The 26,557-nt window shown below is 40.3% G+C and overlaps 1 long non-coding RNA gene and 1 pseudogene across 2 annotated transcripts in view; one reads left to right on the top strand and one right to left on the bottom strand.

The window, feature by feature from the left end:
- The window catches only part of LOC148001994 (uncharacterized), a 741,081-nt pseudogene that overhangs the window by 285,798 nt on the left and 428,726 nt on the right, over positions 1 to 26,557 (bottom strand). The window lies entirely within an intron of this gene.
- Positions 1 to 26,557, top strand: part of LOC120099624 (uncharacterized) — a 67,546-nt gene that overhangs the window by 22,136 nt on the left and 18,853 nt on the right. The window contains exon 2 of the long non-coding RNA XR_015634496.1: positions 18,502 to 18,550. This is a non-coding gene — a long non-coding RNA (uncharacterized LOC120099624). The remainder of the gene's footprint in view (positions 1 to 18,501; positions 18,551 to 26,557) is intronic.

The following is a 26,557-nucleotide window of genomic DNA, read 5'->3' as shown; positions in this document are numbered from 1 at the left end:
CAGGAATATTAAATACAGAAGCTCCTAGCATGAATCTCAGGAACAAGGCAGCCATCTAACCAGAGGAGCAAGCTTGAGCTTTGAAATTAAGGACTTTGCTCCCACCCACTCCTGGCTGGAGATGAGATGGAAGTTAGGACATTAATCTCAGATCTCTAGCTCCCAGAGCATAACATAGCTTCATGGTTCAGTTCTTTGTTAGATGTTGTTTTCTTGCATGCTGCTTTTAGGATTATTTCTTTTAGTTTTCTTTCCTTCTCTTTTCTTCCTTCCTTCCTTCCTTCCTTCCTTCCTTCCTTCCTTCCTTCCTTCCTTCCTTCCTTCCTTCCTTTTTTAAGACTGGGTTTTACTGTGGAGCTCTAGTTTTCCTGGAACTCGATCTTTTGACCAGTATGGCCTTGAACTCATAGGGATCTGCCTGCCTCTGTCCCACAAATGGTAGGATTAAACACAAGGCATGCACCATCACTGCCTGGCTATAATTATTTCTTTATTTTGTATTTTTGACATCCTGATTGTATGTCACACAGAATTTCTTCTCTGATTCTGTCTGTTCGGATTTCTATGTGGCTGTTATACTTGCAAGCTTAATTATTTCTATAAATTTGTGATGATTTCTGCTAGAATTTCACTGAAATATAAATCTGTCTCATCCATTCGATGTTACTTTGGCTCTTCCCTGCTATACCCCATGAATTCTTAGGTTTGGAATCTTTAATGTGTCCCAGGATCTTTGGAATATTGTTTATGCTTCTTATTTTCCCTCTTGTCCTCTATGCCTGAGATTTGTTCTTGTGCATGATCTTATCTCTTTTTTTTCTTTTCTTTTCTTTATTTTTGGAAGTGGGGACTGAACCCAGTAATCTTATCTCTTAATGACAGTCTTTGTTGTGGTTTCTACCAGTTTGACCATTCTCTTCAAATATTTTTATTAGTTTACTTTTCAAAGTTTCAATCTCCTTCCAAAGATTTTCCTCCATATTTTGAAATTCTACTACTGTTCTCTTAACTATTACGTTTACTTTTGAGGCTGTCTGGACAAGGTTTTAGATATATTTCCTTAATTCATGAATGTATTTGACTCCTTATGATCATTAATTCTTTTGAATAGTAAGGCTGTAAATTCTTTCTTGGACATTTCAATTATTTATGTATTGGATACTTTGGTTTCTGTAACTTAGATCTGCATCCAGTCCAGCTATGATGACTAGGGGAATTTGACTTTGATTTCAGATGAGTGACTTAGGCAATCTAGTCCTCGCTATGTGCCAACAGGATCAAGCATGGGGAAACACCTTAAGCACCAAGTTGACCAGATGGAGTCAAAAGTTTGGTCACCCCCAGATTTTACAAACCTGTCGGAGACTGGATACCCAATTCAACTTTCAACTCAGAGATAAGGAATATGGGAAGAGGCAGACAGCACAAAATGGCAAAAAACAGGAATTAGCAGACCTGGACTGACAACAGGAAAGCTGGGTCTTGATTCCCCAGGGAAACAGAAAGAAGCCTGAAGCAAGGAGGAATCAGAAAGGACCTAGGAAGCTCTTTCAGGAGCTTTGTAAGCTGACAGGATTCTTGTGTGTAGGTTTTGCTGCCCTTCCTTCACATTCCTTTCCATTTTCCTGAACCCATACCACTCTGCCCTGGAAGGATTTCAGTGGTAATCATTCTCTCTGAGAGTGCATGAACGCACTGGGCTGCTTCCAAGGGCACCACAAGAAGAATTTACAATTTATCAGACACTGCTTTTTTCCTCTCTAAGAATAAATAAAGAAAGAACAGAACAATGCAATATAGGTTAAGCGAAAGGTCTTAAGAGGTAATAATCGGTTTTATGTGAAGTATTTTCCTTAAATTGCCTTTTACAGAGTAGCAGGTGTCCCCCAAACTTCCCAGGGGCTCCTTAGAACATTTCTTTCTTTTCATTCTTCAGTTGGAGGTGAGGGAGGGTTGGGAAGCCACTGTGTCCACCTTCATTGTCCCTTCAGGGAGCCCAGCAGGAGGCTCTGCTCTCCAGAGTCAGCAGAAATGGCATGCATCTGAGCCAGGAGATGGAGACACTAATTCAGTGTGCTAGCTAGCTTGTGGCCTTAGGGTAAGTCTCCAGTCAAAAACCTTATGAGTAGGGCTCTGCAACAGGACAAGCTTGGGAGCCACTTGTTAAAGCAGAGAAGCCTACTGGAGGAAGGAACCATGTCACCAGTGCTTCATGGATCACTTTCCTCCACAACGGAAAGACACTGGGGAGAAACATAACTTTCTTCTATGAAAAGGCATTTTTTTAAAGGTTAAGCAAAAGAAAAAATTAGACCAGCAACGCATAATGGAAATAAAATACAAATCACATTTGTGATTTCAAATTTTCTAATAGTCCTATATTTTAAAAATAATAGGTCAAAAGAAAAGAGCGAAATTTGAGGAATATATCATGGTTCTAGTCAATGCATTATCATTTAACATATGACCAGTATAGACATTACCAATGACGTCATTAACACTGATGTATTTCATATTAAGCTCTGTATTCTAATATGCATTTTACACATGTTGGCACAAAACAAAGCTCTTACATCCAAGGGGCTAAGAGTCAAATAAATGTGACCAGAAACGTGGATTCAACTTGCTGGATATAAGATGAGAGAGAGAGAGAGAGAGAGGGAGAGAGAGAGAGAGAGAGAGAGCGAGCAGATAGAGGAAACTAGAAGAATCCAGAGCAGAAAAAGAAAGCTGTAAACTGAACATTGCCAACAGACTGGACAGGGGCAGACTCTCTGCAGGAGCATAGAGAACAGAGAAAAGAGGGAGAATAGCAGGGTTGTAAGGAATTTGACTGGCTGGGGGCAGGGAGCCTGTGAACGCAGGAGGCTGGGACGCTGGCATGGACTCTGAAATGTGCACTAGTACCTGGGTACATGTAACATTGAAGAAGCCTGGATCTCTCACAGGGTAATGAGAACCACAGGTACCCATGTGTCCCTTCTCTTGGGTAAGAGGAACAGAGGCTAGTTTCACAAGTTCCAGAGGAATGCTGACTCTTACCTAACTGCCACAGGCTGAGCTCATTGGACTTCCCCTTTGGATTCAGGGAACTGAAGTTTCCTTTGGACCTGACACCAGGGGGATAGTAACATGATCTTTTATAATAATAAAACAAAAGACAGTGTAGAATCAATTTACTAAGTGAATTAATAGGGAAATATAGGATAAGTTGGCTAATACCCCAGAAGGGAAATCTCTGGTACAGGTTTCAGATGCTGTCAGATGACATTTGCACCTTTAGGGTTGTTGTGATCTAAGTTACAACATCTCAAACATTTTACATAATAGTCACAAGATTGAGGGCCCATGGCTTGCCAAAGAATGATACCCGGACTCATTGAGCGTTTTATTCTGCAGAAATCCAGCATGCTGGAGTCCCCCATTAGCAAGTCATAGAGACTACCAATGAGTTTGCAGGCATGATTTTAAAGTACATTAGGGAATTCTGGGGTAGGTGACTGTACTGGCTGGTTTGTGTGTCAACTTGACACAAGCTGAAGTTATCACAGAGAAAGGAGAATCAGTTGAGGAAATGTCTCCATGAGACCAATATGCAGGGCAGTGATCTCAACTAGTGATCAAGAGGGGAGGATCCATCCCATTGTGGGTGGTGCTGTCCCTCAGCAGGAGTCCTTGGGTTCTATAAGAGAGCAAGCTGAGCAAGCCAGGGGAGGGAAGGCAGTAAGTAACATCCCTCCATGACCTCTGCACCAGCTCCTGTTTCCTGACCTGCTTGAGTTTCAGTTCTGGCTTCCTTTGGTGATGAACAGCAATGTGGAAGTTTAAGACGAATAAACCCTTTCCTCCCCAACTTGCTTCTTGGTCTTGATGTTTGTGCATTAATAGGTATCTGACTAAGAGAGTGACCTCTATGTTAATGTCAGGTCCATCTCAACTATATGGGAGTGTCAGGGCTGGAAACTTGTCAGGCAGGTCTGAAAACTGCTGGTGACCCTTAGTCCTTGCCTCAGACTAACTTCTTCGGCCTGGAATTGCCCAGTTCATGGAAACAGATATTTAGGCCTAGTCTCCTTAACTGCCAAGTTGAAGCCTGTTGTGGAATCAGCCTACCTTTCTCAACAGTGATATCAGGGAACATATACGCATTGATAATAAGTAGCTATGAAGGAAGTAAATATAGGACAAGATCTAGAACATTTCATTGCTTAACAATTTCCACGTTCTAATCAGACTGTGATCTTTAACTCAGATGTGGCTTATGCTCTACAGTGGCTCCTGTTGTGCTGAGACAGAGCAGAAACAGATGCCGATTACGGTCCTTGCAGGTGTGCATCTCCAGAAACTGACCTTCCTTCCATCCACTCTTTGGGGCTTTGGTAATTGAGTTTGCAGAAACAAATCAACGATTGGCAGAAATAAAGGAACAGAATTACTAATGTGCAAGTAGACAGCTGTCACGCTGAGCATGAAACTCAGAGACGAGCCCTGACGATTGTGGCTTAAGGATTCCTTATGAGGAGGACAGAAGTGAGGCCACACCAATTTCAGAGGAGGAGTCAGTGATTTATAGGGGACATGGGCCAGGCACATAGAAGTGACAGCATCTGGGAACACAGTCTGCCTGGGATCTATGGGCGTGAGTTCTCTTCTTGTCTCCTGCTTGTTATCCTTCAGGAAGTTCATCCTTAGGAACTTTACACAGATAAAGGAGCTTCAGAAATGATACCTAGCTTTTATTTCAGGTGCAAAGGAGGACTGACTGCAAGCCAGAACTCCTGAAGCTGGTTTGTTAATTTAAAAAACAAACAAAAAACAGACAAACAAACAAAAACACCAGGCTTCACTTTGAAGTATTTGTGTTTTCTGAGTTCCAACACATTGCTTTACTCAGCTCTTAAGAACAAGATCCAGGATTTCTAGGAGCATGACATGTAATTCCACATTACTTCAGCTTTTGCTCAAGTAAATAGCAGACACCTTGAGTACAGAGTCGTCCCTTAACCCAAGTCCTACAGTCAATGTCTGGGCCCTGGGCGCTCTAACAAGTTTGGATAAATGACCACCAAATGCGTGTGTGTCTGTGCCTGTGCCTGTGCCTGTGCCTGTGCCTGTGCCTGTGCCTGTGCCTGTGCCTGTGTGTGTGTGTGTGTGTGTGTGTGTGTGTGTGTATGTGTGTGTGTGTGTGTGTGTGTGTGTGTGTGTGTGTGTGTGTGTACATATACAACTAGCCACATTAGGAACAAACCAAATAATGAGACCCACTGACTCATCCAGCCAAGTCCATCTTCAGGCTCCTGCACAGGATTAGGCTTGAATACAAAGTGGTCAGGATGTGGTCCATCCCACCCATTGTTGATCCTGGCACTGTCTCAGTGGCACTCTCTCCTTGTGAAATCTCTTTCTAGGGAACAAGTTCCTTTCTTTTCTTCTTCTTCTTCTTCTTTTTTCCCCAAGGAGACTCCTTGGAAAAATACAATTCCTTGGAACCTCTATTCCCAGGGGCAAAAGGCACAAGGATGTCTCTCCTTAGAACATCTGATGGTGGTGATAATTTGCAGCCTGATCTGAATTATTCCTATGTTTGAAAGCAGTGTTTAGAATTTAGTGGGTGATTTATCTGTCTGTAGGGTTTATATAAATACTACTTACTAGTATTTCATATTATTGTTTTTCTTTTAATTTTTCTAAGAGAAGACATGGGGAATCCATGGCTGGATTTGAACTCCTGATCTTTCTTTTTTTTTTTTTTTTTGGTCTTTTTTTCGGAGCTGGGGACCGAACCCAGGGCCTTGTGCTTCCTAGGCAAGCGCTCTACCACTGAGCTAAATCCCCAGCCCCACTCCTGATCTTTCTACTTCTGCTTCTGCCCAACTTCTACATGCTTGCAAGTATTGTAATGTGCTTTTAGTATTACAGGGCATGCATGTGCCACCAGGCCTGGCTAGTCTGCTAGTTTTTATGCTATTCTATTTTAAATGTCTTATTTTTGAAGTGATCTCTATACATTTGTATCCAACCATCTATACAACTCCAGGCGAAGGTGCACCCCATATAATAAAGCCAATACTAATATATATCTATATCCATATATTCCTTCCATAGCCCAGGCTGACCTTGTACTCCCTATCTAAGCCTCTCATGCTCTCATGTGCTGGGCTTGTAGGTGGATGCCATCACTCCCAGTCTTGATAGTTTTACCTTGAAAAGCTCTTGTAAGTTTATGAACTTTAAATGTCTGTTTTTGTTTCACATCAGCCTTCTTGGGTTGGTTCAGGACACACTATCCAACACAGGACCCCTTAGCATTAGTAAAAACAGCAGCATAAGAAAAGTAATTCTCACCTTCCCTTCTTCCTATCACAAACTATAACATCTAGGAAAAATTTCCTAGATTTCCCATTTTCCTTCCCCATACCAGATAATATGACCCTCATTTTAAGAGGCGACTTTCCTGTACTCAGGTGACAAGAGCACTCTACTCTTTTAATCTTAATCTCTTCCTTGTACTAAAAAGCCATAGATTATGTAATTTATGAACAACAGTTTAGGTAATTTAGCTCTCAACTCTAAAAGTTGGCCTCCAATGCTATTTCTCTATGACAGACCACTCTTCCTTAAGACTGAGCACGAAACTGCACAAGTCAGGACTGGAGAGTTGGCTAAGTGGTTAAGAATGCTTGGTACAATTACAGAGCATGCAGGTCTGTAGGTTGATGGTATTATGCAGGTGAAGGTAGGCCAGAAAAAACAAGGCCTGTCATTGGACAAAAAGGAAGGGAAGTGGGAACTCTTTTGAGAAGTGAAGGAGACGCAGGAGAGAAGGAGTCAGAGGGAGGGAAAGGACCTGGGAGAACATGGCAGCAGATGTTAAGATTCTTTTCTGTGTATAGATACAGGTAATAGTGAATATTTCCAAGGTATGGGTATGTACAGGACTTTGTGTTGTCTAGATGGGCAAATTATCTTATCAATTGGATCAGAGGTTATTATGTGATGTGTTCTTTCATGTGGTGACTTAATTGAGTTCAAGAGAAGGTTTGATGGCAGGAAGCACCAAGCCTGCCACGAAATTGTGGTGTGTATGCTTGGTGTGGAAACAACCTGCCTTGGGGACTTAATGGGTAGATAGATTGCTGCCAGTTTCAGAGAGTAGCCATCAGCAGTGTGAGATGGGAGGGAGCTTAGCAGGTGACATATTTGCTGACTGAGATGAAAATAACCCACAGATGCCACGTGTGTTGATATTAGTGGGGAATAAAAGAAACCATTTTTATTTTTTATAATAACACAGGTTTGGTACCCAGCACTCACATGGTGACTTCCAAACACCTTAACTCCAGTTTCAGGGACATAATACCCTCTGAAGACACTCTCCCTCAGAGAGCCCCACCGTGACCACTCATCATAGTTTGCTTGAAACTCCTATCTAAGGGGACCTGCTTAATTCTGCTCTCCTAAGTCTACTTCCTTCTCTATATTCCCAGTGTTATCCAGGCTACTTTCCCCCACATGTCCCTGAACACTCCTCTCTCATCTATCCACACCCATTCCCTCACTTAGAAGATAGTACACGGTATAAACCTGATGAATATTTATTGACTGCATGAATTTCTACTATGAAAAATGAAGTATACTGTTAAAGCTTCTAAAATAGTTTAAAAATATTTATTTTTCCCCACACCTTCCATAAAAAACTTATGGCCAATTTTATTCAATCTTGTGGGAAAATTTGTCTTTTTTGACAAGGTGCCCTGATGTCAACGGTTTTCTCCTGTATGTTTAAGGAACTTTATTTAGGGCATTAGCCTGAGGGCAACAGAAAAGTGACAGATGTGTTCTTTGTCCTCATTGTTGAGTGCTGCAGCCACCAGGCAATGTGTGGTGACCAAATACTCGAATACACCAATGTAGCTCGTGCAAGTGAGAAGGAGAATTTTTTTATATTATTTCACTGTGACGGGTTTGCATTTCAATGGCCGCATGACTAATGGCTTATATATGGGAGAGAGCAGCTCCATCCTTAAATACTGTATATAAGCTGTTTTGTTACCAAACTGGCCGACAATCTCCTTCTTATTTAAGTGCAAGGATACCGGTTAAAATCACCTCCTATCTCGAATATGTGAAGGTTTTGTAGAAGAAATAACTGGTTGAGAATAAAATTATCAGCAGACATAAAGCTTTTAATTAAACCAAGATGGTCAGTACTCTGAAGCAAGGAAGGGCATCTCTTTTCCTCTCTTCATTGCCAACCACAGCAATGACAATAAATAATACCCATGCTCCTCTGCAAGCATGGTCATCATCAGTCTCATGGGCACAACCCCTAAGGCTGTCATCACCCCATTTCCCAGATGCAGAAAGTGAGGTTCCAAGAGCACTACTTGGCAACAGCAGACCCAAGACGCTAAAAGTTTATGTGGTCCCAGGGACAGGCCGCATGTGCCATATCACTTCACTTCCCACACCAAGATCCCAGATATTCTTAAAATAGAGGAAAGGTCATTTAAGAGCATCTCTTGCCAGCACTGCTTCTTGTACATATCAATGCTGTACACACACAAAAGACTAGGTGGATTCAAATCACAAAACAAAACTGAATTCTACATCATTCATTAAATTATTGAGCGTATTAAAAATGGAAGTGTGAGAGGGGCATTGGGACTCTAATTTTGCAGCACAAACACTTCCACCCACATGCCAACCTCTCATTATGGTTCTGTGAAGGGGCACAGATGATATCCATAGCCTTCATTTCACTCAGCTCTTGCTAAAACTGTGAACATACTAAGTCATCACTGTAGTTCATAGGGACAAGGAATCCAGCCCACCCCATCAGGCTCTCCTCTACCAGTAGAGGAGCCCAGCACTTCATAATTCCACATTAATGAAGAGTAGACTCCGTCCTTGTTTCTATAATGCATTTCATTTCCACAATAATTTGAAGAGCATGCGGAATGGGGATCACGTGAGGAAATGTAATCAGTGCTCAGTTACCACAGCTCTGAAAGATATGTTCTTCCAACAATGTAGGTGACTACTCTATCCAAGCCTCAGGGCCATGCCCTTGACCTGGTTACTCCATGAACTAACACATGCATAAGATATACTTTTTCAAAAGCTGACACCCTGAGTGTTCTCTAACCCTGCACACATGCTACTGGAGAAATGGCCAGAGGAAACTTACCAATACATACGACCTTTAAGTTGTCTTTCAAGTGTATATAAGTTGTTCCCTAGTCTAGACATTCTGACTCTATCCTACACTTTCCTACATGACAGTGGCTGCTCTCCATCTTCCTCACTCTCCTTCCCTATCTGTGCCTTCAGCCATTGGCCTATTTCTCAGAGAAAACAGAAATGGTCAGAAAAGAAGCTTTCCAAACTCCTTCGGGCAAGTGTCCCATGGACCCCGTGTCCCCATCTGTGAAGAGTGGTGCCTTTATCTGAAGCCATTTCTTTCTCTTCTGTTAAACTCCCAGCCCATGAGTGCCAGGGTTAGTCTTGTGTTTGTCAGACTTACTGGTGGGACAAACTGTCTGTTAGAAATCATGTAAAGGAGGGAAATCTTTTGCTTTTGTTTCCTTGCTTGTGGTTTCAGTCCAGGTCAGCTGGTTCCTGTGGAGAGGCAGAATATCCTGGGAGGAAACTAGGGTGGGAGGAAAGCTCCAATCGAGGAACAGCCAATTGACATGGGGGCCAGGAACCAGAGTGTAATCTTGACCTATCTCCCAACATCCTTTATCTGAATTGGAACCCACAGCCTCTGGAGAGCCACCCACATCCATGGTGAGCTGTTCCTTTCTAAGACCGCATCCCAGCCACTCAGAGGCATGCTTTACTAATCTCCTAGGTGCTTAATACCATCAATTCCATAAGCAAGAGCAGTCATCACAATTCCCATTTTAAACACTATGTGCTACTTACCTTCTTATACAAACAAACACCTCTGTCAACCCCACTGCCACAGCTAATAACCCTTCTTCTCCTATCTTCTAGAGCAGAACTCCCTGGAAGATCCCTTTCTGTGTCCTATCCCCTTTTGCAATTCTCAGTTGACTCACTGTGTAACAAACTGCTTTTGTTCAAATTAGCAGTGACTGCTACATCCGGAAATCCAGTGGCTCTTAGTCCTGTTTTCTGTTTTGATACTGGCCACTCCATTGTCTTGTATCTGCTCTCCATTTGGTCTTCAGGAACCCTGCTTTGCTGAGGAATCCTCAGTTTCCCCACTGTTCTCCCCTGGATTGAAGTGCCACACAGACTCTTGTTCTTCATCTCTTCTCTTCTCCCATTCCCATGCATTTTCATGGCTTTAGCTACATGCTGGCATGCTGCCCTGTGTAATCCAAAGGCAGTGTCCCCAGACTCATAGCCAGTTGCTCATTTCCCCTGGGAATTCCAGTGTCTGGTAGATCTCTCAAAACTTAGCTTGTCCCAAACTAGCGAGAGACATTCCTGAAACTTGATCGACCCTGTCTTCTACTTCTGAGTCTATGACAAGTCCAGCCTCTTGTTTACTAGGTCAAAGTCTTACCTGACTCCCCCTCCTTCTTTCTCTCATGTCCCAGGCAATGCACCACGGTCCACAGTGTTTGTGATCCAAGTGTGCTGAGCCTCCGTCCACTTTTCACCCTCTCTGCTCTTGCTCAGCCCCACCAGGTCCTCATTAGCTGACCTCAGCTGTGATGGCTTCCTGAGTATCTCCCTGCTCCTTGCATTGCTCCATAGTAGTCGACTACAACAGTCAAAGTAGCTCCTGTAAGATGTCAGTCAGAGAGTGTTCCTTGTAATGTCATTTGCCTTAGTATAAAAGCTGGAGTCTTGGGTGATGGGGAGATGGCTCAGCAGTTCAGAGCATTTGTGACTCTTCCAGGTGACCCATGTTTGATTCTTAGCACTAATGTCAGGTGGCTCTCAACTGTCTATAACTCTGACTCCAGGTGATTTGATGCCTCTACCTTCCAGGAACCTGCACTAACATGCATGGATCCACACATAGACATGCAGACATAACTAGAAATAAAATACATGTTCAAAAAAATCCAAGCCCCATTATCTTCCCCCAGCCCCAAAACCTCCCACCCAATCCACAGGCTTGCTCTACTCCACTGAGCTCCTTCATGTCTTCTGGACAGAGGGTCTCTAGAAGGCTCTAATGCATGGTGAGTGCTTAGGCCAGATTGATAAACACAGCCCACAAGGCACAGGACAGTCCTCTCTATGAAGAATTACCAGATCTAAAAGTTAAGAGTTAGGCAGAGACTTCATATAAACTGAAACACAGACAAGAACTCCAGGCTAAGTTGGAGCCTGTGGCAGTTGACTCGATGGCTATTCCTGCTTCTGATGTCATAGTGAAAGTATTCAGCTGCTGGAGTAAACACCTTTGTCACATAGCTGGCCATGCAACCGACTCCTATTGGAGATACTGGGAAGGATCTAGCTGCAGGCATTTTTTCAACAGCTCAGCCCATGTCAGCACACAGGAACAGAATAAAAAGGGGATTAGGCATGCTGTCCTTGCTCCCCCTTAGTCTGATGAGACCCCCAGTCTATGGGACACTTCATATTCATCAAAGGAAAAATCCACCAAGATGAACTCTCAATCCTAAATGTCTATGCCCCAAATACAAGGGCACCTACATACGTAAAGGAAACCTTACTAAAGCTCAAAACACACATTGCACCTCACACATTAATAGTAGGAGATTTCAGCACCTCACTCTCATCAATGGACAGATCATGGAAACAGAACTTGAACAGAGATGTAGACAGACTAAGAGAAGTCATGAGCCAAATGGACTTAACAGATATCTATAGAACATCCTATCCTAAAGCAAAAGGATATACATTCTTCTCAGCTCCTCATGGTACTTTCTCCAGAATTGACCATATAATTGGTCAAAAAACGGGGCTCAACAGGTAAAGAAAGATAGAAATAATCCCATGCGTGCTATCATACCACCACGGAGTAACGCTGGTCTTCAATAACAATAAGAGAAGAACGCCCACATATACGTGGAAGTTGAACAATGCTCTACTCAACAATAACCTTGTCAAGGAAGAAATAAAGAAAGAAATTAAAGACTTCTTAGAATTTAATGAAAATTAAGGTACAACATACAGAAACTTATGGGACACAATGAAAGCTGTGCTAAGACGAAAACTGATAACTCTGAGTGCCTGCAGAAAGGAACAGGAGATAGCATATATCACCAGCTTCACAGCACACCTAAAAGCTCTAGAACAAAAAGAAGCAAATACACCCAGGAGGAGTAGATGGCAGGAAATAATCAAACTCAGAGCTGAAATCAACCAAGTAGAAACAAAAAGTACCATAGAAAGAATCAACAGAACCAAAAGTTGGTTCTTTGAGAAAATCAACAAGATAAACCCTTAGCCAGACTAACGAGAGGACACAGAGAGTGTGTCCAAATTAACAAAATCAGAAATGAAAAGGGAGACATAACTAAAGAATCAGAGGAAATTCAAAAAATCATCAGATTTTAGTATAAAAGCCTATATATAACAAAACTTGAAAATCTGCAGGAAATGGACAATTTCCTAGACAGATACCAGGTACCGAAGTTAAATCAGGAACAGATAAACCAGTTAAATAACCCCATAACTCCTAAGGAAATAGAAGTAGTAATTAAAGTTCTCCCAACCAAAAAGAGCCTAGGTCCAGACGGGTTTAGTGCAGAATTCTATAAGACCTTCATAGAAGACCTCATACCAATACTATCCAAACTATTCCATAAAATTGAAACAGAAGGAGCACTACCGAATTCCTTCTATGAAGCCACAATTACTCTTATACCTAAACTACAAAAAGACTCAACAAAGAAAGAGAACTTCAGACCAATTTCCCTTATGAATATCGACTCAAAAAAACTCAATAAAATTCTGTCAAACCGAATCGAAGAGCACATCAAAACAATCATCCACCATGATCAAGTAGGCTTCATCCCAGGCATGCAGGGATGGTTTAATATACGGAAAACCATCCACATCATCCATTAAAAAAACAAACGGAAAGAACAAAACCACATGATCATTTCATTAGATTCTGAGAAAGCATTTGACAAAATTCAACACCCCTTCATGATAAAAGTCCTGGAAAGAATAGGAAATCAAGGCCCATATCTAAACATAGTAAAAGCAATATACAGCAAACCAGTTGCTAACATTAAACTAAATGGAGAGAAACTTGAAGCAATTCCACTAAAATCAGGGACTAGAAAAGGCTGCCCGCTCTCTCCCTACTCATTCAATATAGTTCTTGAAGTTCTAGCCAGAGCAATCAGACAACAAAAGGAGGTGAAGGGGATACAGATAGGAATTGAAGAAGTCAAAATATCACTATTTGCAGATGATATGACAGTATATATAAGTGATTCCAAAAGTTCCCACAGAGAACTACTAAAGCTGATAAACAACTTCAGCAAAGTGGCTGGGTATAAAATTAACTCAAATAAATCAGTAGCCTTCCTCTACACAAAAGAGAAACAAACTGAGAAAGAAATTAGGGAAATGACACCCTTCATAATAGACCCAAATAATATAACGTATCTTGGTGTGACTTTAACCAAGCAAGTAAAAGATCTGTACAATAAGAACTTCAAGACTCTGAAGAAAGAAATTGAAGAAGACCTCAGAAGATGGAAAGATCTCCCATGCTCATAGATTGGCAGGATTAATATAGTAAAAATGTCCATTTTACCAAAAGCGATCTATAGATTCAATGCAATCCCCATCAAAATACCAATCCAATTCTTCAAAGAGTTAGACAAAACAATCTGCACATTCATCTGGAATAACAAAAACCCAGGATAGCTAAAAATATCCTCAACAATAAAATACTTCAGGGGGAATCACTATCCCTGAACTCAAGCAGTATTACAGAGCAATCGTGATAAAAACTGCATGGTATTGGTACAGAAACAGACACATAGACCAATGGAACAGAATTGAAAACCCAGAAATGAACCCCCACACCTATGGGCACTTTGTTTTTCACAAAGGAGCCAAAACCATCCAATGGAATAAAGATAGCATTTTCAGCAAATGGTGTTGGTTAAACTGGAGGTCAACATGTAGAAGGATGCAGATCGATCCATGCTTATCACCCTGTTCAAAGCTTAAGTCCAAGTGGATCAAGGACTTCCACATCAAACCAGATACACTCAAACTAATAGAAGAAAAACTAGGGCAGCATCTCGAACACATGGGCACTGGAAATAATTTCCTGAACAAAACACCAATGGCTTATGCTCTAAGATCAAGAATTGACAAATGGGATCTCATAAAACTGCAAAGCTTCTGTAAGGCAAAGGACACTGTGCTTAGGACAAAATGGCAACCAACAGACTGGGAAAAGATCTTTACCAATTCTACAACAGATAGAGGGCTTATATCCAAAATATACAAAGAACTCAAGAAGTTAGACCACAGGGAACAAATAACCCTATTAAAAAATGGGGTTCAGAGCTAAACAAAGAATTCACAGCTGAGGAATGCCAAATGGCTGAGAAACACCTAAAGAAATGTTCAACATCTTTAGTCATAAGGGAAATGCAAATCAAAACAACCCTGCGATTTCACCTCACTCCAGTGAGAATGGCTAAGATTAAAAACTCAGGTGATAGCAAATGCTGGCGAGGATGTGGAGAAAGAGGAACCCTCCTCCATTGTTGCTGGGATTGCAGACTGGTACAACCATTCTGGAGGTTCCTCAGAAAACTGGGCCTTGAACTACCTGAGGATCCAACTATACCTCTCTTGGGCATATACCCAAAAGATGCCCCAACATATAAAAAAGACACGTGCTCCACTATGTTCATAGCAGCCTTATTTATAGTAGCCAGAAGGTGGAAATAACCCAGATGCCCTTCAACAGAGGAATGGATAAAGAAAATGTGGTACATCTACACAATGGAATATTACTCAGCTATCAAAAACAATGACTTTATAAAATTCATAGGCAAATGGTTAGAACTGGAAAATATCATCCTGAGTGAGGTAACCCAATCACAGAAAAATACACATGATATGCACTCATTGATATGTGGCTATTAGCCCAAATGCTTGAATTACCCTAGATGCCTAGAACACATGAAACTCAAGACAGATGATCAAAATGCAAATGCTTCACTCCTTCTTTAAAAGGGTAACAAGAATACCCTTGGTAGGGAATAGAGAATCAAAGATTAAAACAGAGACAGAAGGAACAACAATTCAGAGCCTTCCTCACATGTGGCCCACACATATATAGCCACCCAATTAGACAAGATGGATAAAGCAAAGAAATGCAGGCCAACAGGAGCCGGATGTAGATCTCTCCTGAGAGACACAGCCAGAATACAGCAAATTCAGAGGCAAATGCCAGCAGCAAACCACTGAACTGAGAATAGGACCCCTGTTTAAGGAATCAGATAAAGAACTGGAAGAGCTTGAAGGGGCTTAAGACCCCATATGAAAAACAATGCCAAGCAACCAGAGCTTCCAGGGACTAAGCCACTATCTAAAGTCTATACATGGACTGACCCTGGACTCTCACCTCATAGGTAGCAATGAATATCCTAGTAAGATCACCAGTGGAAGGGGACTGTAAAACAAACAATAAGATCAAACTCAGGAAAGGCAAAGAAACTAGGGCCTTCAGAGGAGGACAACGCTTCTAAAGCTGAACTTTATTCTAGTGGGAATCTTTCAGCCACCTAATAACCAAAATGTAAATGGATGGATTTGTGTTGCTTAGGCATCTAGGTTCAAAGCAGAAATAGAGAGACTATTTCCCCCTTTCTCCTATCTATGTAACTATCCATCACAGGCCTGGAGAACATTAAGAACATTGTATTCTTTGCCTGAAAGAAGTTTCCACAGCAGGTGACATCTGTTTAAAATGAACCAGGTGCTCGCCTTTGTTCTTCTGAGGTCTACAGTATTCATTGGGAAATCTCTCCACATCCTATTAAGCTAACTCTTGAATGTCACACTTTTTACAAGCAAATATTCTTTTTGTAAAAAAAAAAAAGAGTCCTACTTACAATTATGTATATTCTAACTGGGCAATATGACTGGCAAAGGCCTTAATTGAGGATCATCATTCACACCTAGTGTATTATTAGGCCTTTCTACACATTGGCATTTGTGAACATTGTACCATGGCCCTGTCATCTGCACAGCTTCTTGCAATTCCTGTGATTACAAAGGACTTGTGAAAGCTGAGGTGACAAAGAATGGCATTCCACTCACCTGAGGGACACATCCTTTGCTCACACTAATCTAAATCCAGAAGAAAGGCTTCCACATCTATCCACAGGAAACTGGTTAGCTGTTCTTATATTTTACTGAGATACAAAGTAGTTAAGAATGGGGCATGGGGAGGAAGGAAGGATTTCATTCAAATCCAGGAACACTCAGGAGCATGGCTCTGCTGATATTTTTAACTCTGGGGAATTCTACTCTGGGGAATTGGAAAAAAATTATGATTTCTTTTCAAATTTTAAGTTATCCTGTTTCTTGTACAGTTATCTTCTGCATAAAAAGCAGAAACCCTGATAACCTGAACTCGATTCCTTGAACCGATATAGAGGTGAGAGAATATCAACTCCATAACTTTTCTTGGACTTCCACAGGCACCAGGGTACATATCAATCCTCTTTGTGTGTGTGTGTCTTTCTGTCTCTCTGTCTCTCTCTCTCTTCTTACACATATACATACACATACACGTAAATGTACACACTCTTGCGCATGTACACACACACACACACACACCCACACACACACACTCATGCTCACACTAAATTACCCAAAATGTAAGCTCTCAGCTGGTCTTGACACCATGGCTTCTCTCTGCCATCATGGACTCTAACCTTCTGGAAACATCATCCTAATTTTAGTTTTAATGTGCTTTGGCCATGGTGTCTTTCAAAGCAATAAAGACATAAATAATACATACTGTCATAAATAATACAGTCAGTCTTTAATGGATCAAATGTTGCTGTGTGGCCAGTTGTTAATGTATACTTTAACTCCACTGTGTCCCAGCAGCCCTAAGAAAGCAGTGCAACACAGATACCTACAGTGTCCAAACATAAGAAATAGTCTGACATGACTTCCTAAAAGCTGCCTGGAAGCCAGTCTTCTCCTATCTGCCCTCAGAAGATGTTGAACTCTCAGCTTCTCCAGCCCCACATCTGTGTGGACACTGTCCTGCCCCCGCCCTGATGATAACGGACTGAACCTCTGAACCTGTAACCTGGCCCCACTTTTTCCTAAAAGCAGGAACCATAGAGGTTGGAAAGGAAAAAGACATTAGAGTACTTAGCACTCCTTGAAGGAGGAGATAGTGAAGATACACTACTTTACACCTATCCTGTGATCAAAAATTATTACACAGATCAATAAGGAGGCAACAGAGAATCATTGATAGAGTCTTTGTCTAGCACACACAAGGTCATGGTTACCAGCCTCAGTACTCAAAAGAATGGAAAGAAGGGAGGGAAAATAGAGGAGGGTGTGGTTGAAACATTAGAAACTATATCGTGTCAAATGACTATCTTTCCAGTACCATCTTCTCCCTCAATGACCTGCTCCACCTCACACTGTACACAGTGTACTAATGAACGCTCATGAACAGATCATAAGCACAAAAACACACGTGTCAAACTATGCTTTGAAGTCAGAGTAAGTTATAATGTGGGTTGCCTCAAAAGGTATGGTTTCTAAAAGCAAAGATAGATCATCTTTGACTAGTCCTTTAGTTTTTATCTAATACCTGTCTGCAATTTTCATGTCCTCTTTACATGTGTACATGGGTATGTTACCTTCTTCATCTTCTAGATTTTCCCAGCATTCTCTGCTGACTTAACAGTCAGCCTGTAAGAGAGGGTGTGTGCTCCAGGCACTGTTTGTTGCCAGCCAAGGCAGGCTGGTGTGCACTTGTGTGTTTTTTCTTCACACTCAAGAGAGAGGAAAATGGACTCCCATTTTGGAGTGATTTCTTTAGAACTACCTGCAAAAGTAAAAAGACTCTTAAAAATCCCTCTGGTGCATTTGTATCTTTGGCCTTTTGCAAGAAGGGGAGAGAAGGAAGAGAAAGGACGACTGACTGAAAAGGTTGTTCTCATTCCCACTGCTGGCGAGGGGTTTGATTTCCTAAGTATTAATCAAAATCACTCTTGATTATAGCAAAAACAACCTTTGCTATAATTTTAATGAAGTTAATGAGAATATATGGTAATTCTGAGCAATCTTGCTCTAGAGATTAAAGAACATCCTGCCAGGAAACATACGAATAAAGCTTTAGGATCAAAATGAATTTTTGTCCTGTTTTTGTGGTGGTGGATGTTTGTGTAAATCACTGGACTGTAGATAGGTATATCCATAGCACCAATCTTTATACAATGTTTTTTTTTAAATGACTTTCCTAAATCAGGTAATTTCATTCACACTTATTGAAGTTACCATTTCATATCTCTTTAATTACAGATAAGAGGCTACAGAAATAAACAGAAGTTGATACTCAAGAATATTGGAGGTATAAAGAATACAAATTTTATTCTGGCAAGTAGTTAATTATGAATTTCATTTACATTCATTTCGGTTGGACATATTTTGGGAAATCACATAGTATGTATGAATTATGGACATTACATACTATAGTATAATATTGTAAAATGTCTGAAGATACATTTATGAATCAATTATTTCCTTTAGTGATTTAAGTTAAATGAGTAAGACAAGAATCTGAGAAATTGTCACTGTAAATGGCACATTAACATTAAAGAAGAGATGTGTAATGGAAATCATTGTTTAGGGATATATATCTGAATAGGCCTTGTGAACGAGGTTGAATTTGACCAGGGTATTCTAGGGCAATACTATTTTCATAGTGGTGAAATAAACAATTCACATGGATAGATACAATGAAAGCAAAATGGTACTCACTTGAGAAATGAGAGATCTGTAAGACTGAGATGTAAGTTTGTGAGGGACTTTTGTGTAAAATTTCATGGGTTCACATTGCATAGTTCTATTAAAACAAGTTTCTTGGTAAAATATAAGTATGGCAGATCACCAGATGTGGCAGACTCTGAATGGCCATTGCTTCAGTCTCTTCTCAAAACGCTATGTCCACTTACCTTCCTATGAATATCTTTATTTCCTCTTGTAAAGAGGACTACAGCATCTCCACTTTCGTCTTCCTTCTCCTTGATCTTAATGTGGTCTGTGGATTCTAGCCTGGAGAGTCTGAGATATTGGGCTAATAACATATCACTGAGTATATATCATGTGTGATTTTTTTTCTTTTCTTGTCTTTGTGATTGGGTTACCTTACCCATGATGCTACATCTCAAGATCACTGTCACAATGTTATTTATTGAACTTAGCTTGCTACTTCCCACCCTGTTGAACTTTTTCTGTTGAATGTCAAATATATTTTCTAGCTACAGGAACACTCTCACTTCCAAGTCTTGGCTACTCTTAGGAATTCCAGGCCAATGATCTGACCAGTCTGGCCTCTGTACATAGAGAGAAGATTCAAGCTGTTGTAACGGAGACAAATGTGCACTGTGAAATATTTGTGTTAGACAGGTGTGGCAAGTACCTTTCCTTAATGAATAATGATTTAAGAGTACCAATCACTGAGTAAGCAGAGGGGACTTTCAAGTCAAATGGGGAAGAAGAGAGTGGGACAAATGGGATTTGATGCTTTTGGGATGGAGAGAGAGGTTAGGGTTAAAGATGTCACTAACTGGAGGCCTTAGATGAGCCACCATAGGATTTAATTTTTAGGATGTTTGTAATTGCAGCCAATGGTTGAGTTACCTGTTCTTTCTAAACTAATTTTGTATAGTGTTTTTCTACATTGGTATGGAATCCAACTGTTTTGAAGAGGGTGGTAAGGGCCATGCAGAATTTAGATGTGTGGGGCTGCTGTGATAGTGACCTACCAAGGGAACTTAGCAAGTTCAGGGAAGATATTTCAAGAGCTCTGGGCAAGAGAATATGCCAAGCCTGGCTAGAAATATGAACAGCGTCTGAGACAAGAGAGCCCTAGGATTGTGGTCTCTACAAGGTGCTACATGGGGCCAGAGAAAAGCAAATTGGGATATTGCATGCATTTTTTCACTATTTCCCACTATAGACATGTTCAGTAATTTGGATGATTTAGTTAATGAAGAGCAAACATTAGACCTAGAAATCTACCATCATGAGGTACTGTAAACAACATCACTAATGAAAGGAAATGACATGCATTGTGGGGAAATTTATTTTTTTACATTAGTTATTTGTTTATGTAGTCATTCATATATTCATTCCATCATTCAATTAAAAATTCAACATCAACCCCTTCTTCCTAGTCCCCATCTCACACTGTTTTTTACTCAATACCCACTCTCTTCTACCCATTCGCTCCATTCGACCTCTGAGAAGAAAGAGCCACCTTATTATCTCCCCACCCTGACATGTCAAATCAGCAGAGGATTGCACACATCCTCTACCACTGATACCAGACAAGAAAGCCTATTTAAAGGTATAGGATCTACAGGCAGTCTACAGAATCAGGGAGACTTTCCACTTCACTTGGGACCCAAATAAAGACCAAAATGCATGTCTACTACATTTATGGCAGTGGCCCAGGTTCTGTCCATGTATGATCTTTAGTTGGAGTTTACGTTTTTGAGTCCCCATAGGTAGAGGTATGTTGATGCTGCTGAACTTCCTGTGGAGTTTCTACCCACTCAGGTATCTCAATCTCTCCTCAAACTTTTCTACAAGACTCTGTGAGTATCTAATGGTTGGGAGTGAGTTGCTTTAACTATTTCCATCAGCTGCTAGGTGGATCCTGTCAGAAGACAGTTAAGCTATGATCCTCTCTGCAAGCATAAGAGAGTATCATAATGTCAGGAATTGATTCTTGCCCATGGGGTGCGTCTGATTTGGGTTAGTCAATGGTTGGCCATTACATCAGTCTCTGCTCCACCACTGTTTCTGTATACAATGTAGGTAAGACACTTTCAGGATGTAACTTTTTTCTAGGTGGGTAAGTGTCCTTATCCCTAAAGTGGAAGTCCTGTCTGCCTATAGGATGTGGCCATGTCAAGATACATACCGCTCACTGATAGGAAATCTGCTAGTGTCACTTCATAGACACTGCCCTCCACCCTTGCCCATTGCCAATTTTTATTCTCTCTCCCCTTCTTTCCCTTCGTTTGATGTACCTATTCTGTTACCCTTCCCACACCCTCTCCCACTGAGTTGCCCCTACTCCTCCACCCCCAATTTCAGTTTATTTCCCCTTCTGTTAAATATTCAAGCATGCTCCTCTGACTTTTTATTTTGGCTTCTTTGAGTCTGTAATTGCAGTGTGGTTATCCTGCCCTTTATGGCTAATATTCCCTTATAAGCAAGAACACACCATGCACTAAGAAGCATATTTCCTAGTCCATCAATTTGCTTTTGAATTTCATGACATCTTTGTTTCTAAACACTTTATACTACTGCATTTTATAAATAGACCAAATTTTCTTTATCCATTTATCAGCTGAGAGACATCTGGGGTATTTCCAGCTCCTGGCCATCATAAATAAACATATATATATATTTGTATATATATATTTATATATATGTGTATATATACAAACATAATATAAACATATATCCACATATATGTATATATTAATATTCATATATCCAGAAGAGATATAGCTTGGTATGGAGGTATTGAGGTAGAATTGTTTCCAATTTTGTGAAAAATGGCCAAGTTGATTGGAGTACAGTAGTTTGTACGCCAATCACCTTGGAGGCGTTTACCCATACTATGTAAAATAAGTTTTAAAAAGTTCTGTAACAGATAATGAAATTATATCCATTGTGTAAATACCACAACTGAATTATTATAAAGGCAAATAAAACATGTTTTAAATGTAGAATGTATTTTTTTGATCAATTATAGTCATTTATATGGTCAGAGGAAGTGACAGCTCTTGTGCAATCCAGATTAACATGGGTCACTGATTTTTTTTTTATCTTTACTAACTTGAGTATTTATTTTTTTTTAAATTAACTTGAGTATTTCTTATTTACATTTCGAGTGTTATTCCCTTTCCCGGTTGGTTTCCGGGCCAATCTCCCCCTAAGCCCCCCCTTCCCTTCTTTATGGGTGTTCCCCTCCCCATTGCCGCCCTCCCCCCAACAATCACGTTCATTGTGGGTTTAATCTTAGCAGGACCAAGGGCTTCCCCTTCCACTGGTGCTCTTACTAGGATATTCATTGCTACCTATGAGGTCAGAGTCCAGGGTCAGTCCATGTGTAGTCTTTAGGTAGTGACTTAGTCCCTGGAAGCTCTGGTTGCTTGGCATTGTTGTTCATATGGGGTATCGAGACCCTACAAGCTCTTCCAGTTCTTTTTTTGATTCCTTCAACGGGAGTACTGTTCTCAGTTCAGTGGTTTGCTGCTGGCATTCGCCTCTGTATTTGCTGTACTCTGATAAACATTGATTTATCAGATATCTTACAAAACATTTTGCCCTAAAACAAAAGCTTACACCATGTTCTCATCACCTCCTACTACTATACAAAAACTGACCTTGTAATCAGACATAAAACAAACCTCAACAGATACAAAACATTGAATTAATCCCATGGATTCTATTGGACCAGCATAGGCTAAGGATGTTTTTCGGAATAACAAAAATACCAAAAAGCCCACATGTACAAGGAAGCTGAACAACTATCTATTTAATGTTTGCTTGGTCAGAGAAGAAAGAAAGAAAGAAAGAAAGAAAGAAAGAAAGAAAGAAAGAAAGAAAGAAAGAAGAAAGAAAGAAGGAAAGGAAGGAAGGAAGGAAGAAAGAAAGAAAGAAAGAAAGAAAGGGAGAGAATTGGAAAGACTTCTAGAGTTTAATGAAAATGGAAGCACAACATATGAGATAGAATGAAAAATTCAGGTGAAAGTAGATGCTGGAGAGGATGTGGAGAAAGGAACATTTCTCCATTGTAGGTAAAAATTTTCAATCTGGTACAACCACGATCAAAATCAGTCTGCTGGTTCCTCAGAATACTGGACATAGGACTTTCTGAAGACCCAGCTATACCACTTCTGGGCATATACCAAAAGATGCTCCAACATAAAACCAGGACAAATATTTCACTATGTTCATAACATTATTAACTACAGCCAGAAATTGGAAACAACTCATGAGTTCTGCACTGAAGGAATGGATACAAAAAAGATGGTACACAATGGAATACTACCTAGATATTAAAAGCAATGACTGTGTAAATGTTGCAGACAGATAAATGGAATGAGAAAATATCATACCTGAATGAGGTGACCAATTCACAAAAGAACACAAATGGTATGTACTCATTGATAAGTTGTGTTAGGCAAAAAGCTCAGAATGCCCAAAATACAACTCACAGACAATATGAAAAAGAAGATTGAAGACCGAAATGTGGACATCATCAATTTACAGTCTTATATTTGATATTTATAGGATCTAGTAAGAATTTTGTGTCAAATTAAACATCCAGAAGAGTAATTAGATATCCAGAACAGTTTTTAATCTTACTAACAATAGAACAATTCTGTAAAACCGTTTTTAGTAAAGCATTTCTGAATTAACGCAAACATTCAAATACATAACTTTTGAAGTTCATACTTCAGTTTGAACTTCATAGATTTTAAATTAAAATTTCTTCATTTTTAAAAGTATCCTTTTTTGGTTTTTGTTTTTTTGCTTTTTGTTTTCTTTTTTAGTTTTTTTTTAACATAATTTTTGAAATTTACATTTCAAATATCATTCTTTTTCTTGGTTTCCCAGACATAAGCCCCCTATGCCATTCCCCTCCTCTTCTTCTGTAAGGGTGTTCTCTTCCCCGTACACCTCCCCCTTCCTGCCCCACCGGACATTGCCCAATACTGGTTGTCCCAACCTTGGCAAGACCAAGGGCTTCTTCCATTGGTGCCCCAACAAGGCTATTCTCTGCTACATATGCAGTTGGAGCCCACGGTCAACCCATCTGTAGTCTTTTGTTAGTGGTTTACTCCTTGGCAGCTGTTTGGTTGGTATTTCTGTTCTTATGAAGCTGCAAGACCCTTCAGCTCTCTCAATCCTTTCTCTAATTCCTCCACCAAGAACCCCATTCTCAGTTCAGTGGATTGCTGCTAGCATTCTCCTCTGTTTCTGACATGCTCTGTCTGTGTCTCTCAGGAGAAATCTATATCTGGTTCCTGTCAGCATGCACTTCCTAGCTTTATCCATCTTACCTAGATTTGCTGGCTGTCTATATATGGGCCCCAGGAGGGGCAGTCTCTGAGTGGCCATCCCTTCAGTCTCTGCTCTAAACTTTGCCGCCCTATCACCTCCTATGCGTATTCTTGCTGCCCTTTTAAAGAAGTGGTGGACGTATGTGAGTATTGGTCATCCTTTTTCTTGAGCTTCATGTGGTCTGTAGATTGGATCTTGGGTATTTCGAGCTTTTGGGCTAATACCCACCTGTCATTTAGTGCATACCATGTGTGCTTTTCTCTGATTGGGTTACGACACTCAGGATGATATTTTCTAGTTCCATCCATTTCCCTGTGAATTTCATGAAGTCATTGTTTTTGATAGCTGAGTAGTACTCCATTGTGTATATCCACCACATTTTCTGTATACATTCTTCTGTTGAAGGGCATCTGTGCTCTTTCCAGCTTTGGGCTATTATAAATAAGGCTGCTATGAACACAGTGGAGCATATGTCCTTGTTATATATTGGAGCATCTTTTGGGTATATGCACAGTAGTGGTTTAGCTGGGTCCTCAGGTAGTACTAAGTCTAATTTTCCAAGGAACTGCCAGAATGACTTCCAAAGAGGTTGTACCAGCTTGCAATCCCACCAACAACGGAGGAGAGTTTCTCTTTCTTGACATCCTTCTCAGCATCTGCTGTCACCTGAGATTTTGATCTTAGCCATTCTGACTGGTGGAATCTCACAGTTCTTTGGAATTGCATTTCGCAGATGACTAAGAATGTTGATCAATTTTCATTTTACTTTCAGTCTTTGTTTAGCTCTGTACACCATTTTGTAATAGGGTTATATGATTCTATGGAGTGTACTTCTTGACAAATTTATGTGTACTGGATATTACCGTCTATTAAATGCAGGGATGGTAAAGATCTTTTCCTAATCTGCTGGTTCCTGTTTGGTTCTATTACAGTGTCCTTTGCCTTACAGAACTTGGCAGTTTTATGAGGTCCCACTTTTGATTCTTAATCTAAGGGCATGAGCCATTTGTGTTTGTTCAGAAAAATTTCCCCTTTACATATGTGTTCAAGAGTCTTGCCACTTTCTCTTCTGTTAGTATCAGTTTATCTGGTTTTAGGTGGAGGTCTTTGATCCACTTATGTTGGGCTTTGTATAAAGATATAAGAATGTGTCAAATTGTATTCTTCTACAGGCTGACCTACTGTTAAATCAGCACCACTTTTTGAAACTATGTCTTTTTTCCACTGGATGGTTTTAGCTTATTTGTCAAAGTTTAAGTGACCATAGGTTTGTGGGTTCATTTCTGGGTCTTCAAGTATATTCCATTGATCTACCATCTCTTTTCTATACCAACGCCATGCAGTTTTTACCAGGATTGCTCTACAATGCTAGGACAGGGATGGTGATTCCTGCAGAATTCTTTTATTATCGAGAATATTTTTCAGTATCCTGGGTTTTGGTTATTCCAAATGAATTTGCAAATTGCTCTTTCTAGCTCTACAAAGAATTGAGTTGGAAATTTGATGGGAATTCCACTGAATCTGTGCATTGATTTTGGAAAGATGGCCACTTTCACTATATTAATCCTGCAAATACACGAGCATGGGAGATCTTTCCAGCTCTGAGATCTTCAATTTATTTCTTCAGAGACTTGAAATTCTTGTCATACAGACTTTCACTTACTTGGTTAGTGTCCCACTAAAGTATTTTACATTATTTGTGACTATTGTGAAGGATGTTGTTTCCCTAATTGCTTCCTCAGTCTTGTTACTCATTGACTATAGGAAGGCTGCAGGTTTGTTTGAGTTAATTTTATACCCAGCCACTTTGCTGAAGTTGTTTATCAGCTTTAGTAGTTCTCTGGTGGAACTTTTGGGATCACTTAAATATACTATCATGTCATCTGCAAATAGTGATATTTTGACCTCTTCTTTCCGATCTGTATCCCCTTGATCTCCTTTTGTTGTCTGATTGCTCTGGCTAGAACTTCAAGAACTATATTGAATAAGTAGGGAGAGAGTGGGCAGCCTTTTCTAGTCCCTGATTTTAGTGGGATTGCTTCAAGTTTCTCTGCATTTAGTTTAATGCTAGCAAATGGTTTGCTGTATATGGCTTTTACTATGTTTAGGTATGGGCCTTGAATTCCTATTCTTTCCAGGACTTTTATCATGAAGGGGTGTTGAATTTTGTCAAATGCTTTCTCAGCATCTAATGAAATGACCATGTGGTTTTTCTTTGAGTTTGTTTCAATAAGGGATTATGTTGATGGATTTCCATATACTGAAC

This window comes from Rattus norvegicus, chromosome 12 (genome assembly GCF_021556685.1).
Source record: "Rattus norvegicus strain SHRSP/BbbUtx chromosome 12, alternate assembly SHRSP_T2T, whole genome shotgun sequence".
NCBI lineage: Eukaryota > Metazoa > Chordata > Mammalia > Rodentia > Muridae > Rattus > Rattus norvegicus.
Note: the sequence above shows the minus strand (reverse complement) of the source record. Positions and strands in the feature narration are given on the sequence as shown.